The sequence below is a fragment of the Rhagoletis zephyria genome, unplaced genomic scaffold, assembly GCF_001687245.7.
Source record: "Rhagoletis zephyria isolate East Lansing unplaced genomic scaffold, Rhagoletis_zephyria_1.1 Rzeph_scaffold_00303, whole genome shotgun sequence".
Taxonomy (NCBI): Eukaryota; Metazoa; Arthropoda; class Insecta; order Diptera; family Tephritidae; genus Rhagoletis; species Rhagoletis zephyria.
In genome coordinates this window covers 100850-101206 of record NW_016157387.1, presented here as the reverse complement: position 1 = coordinate 101206, position 357 = coordinate 100850, and the positions used below count along the sequence as shown (strand labels likewise).

General features: G+C 37.8%; 1 protein-coding gene across 1 annotated transcript in view; it reads right to left on the bottom strand.

Annotated features, from left to right (window-relative positions):
* Positions 1 to 357, bottom strand: part of LOC108358839 (paired box protein Pax-6-like) — a 145214-nt gene that overhangs the window by 143582 nt on the left and 1275 nt on the right. The window lies entirely within an intron of this gene.

Genomic DNA, 357 nt, shown 5'->3' with positions numbered 1-357 from the left:
CGGTGCGTATGTTGAATCATCGGGATCTTGGTATGTTGGCATTGATGACATAGACGTTGCTCCTTGCTCTTCAGTTTCCATCACAAATGCATCCATTGTTAGTCTTCTCTGATTATGTTGATCGTGCATGAACTCTTTGGGGCGTTCGGGAACCCAGCCGCATGCACATAGAGCTGCCTTCAAATCGCATTTAAATGTTCCAATGTAAAAAATTGTTTCCAGAGATTTTACATACTCTGTAAATTGTTGGGTGTTGTTTCTTCTCTTGATTTGCTCTTGATACTTGTCAAGCAATTTATTCAATTTATTAAATACACTTTTTTTCAGCATTATTTCCATACCAAGTTTTTCCCAAAT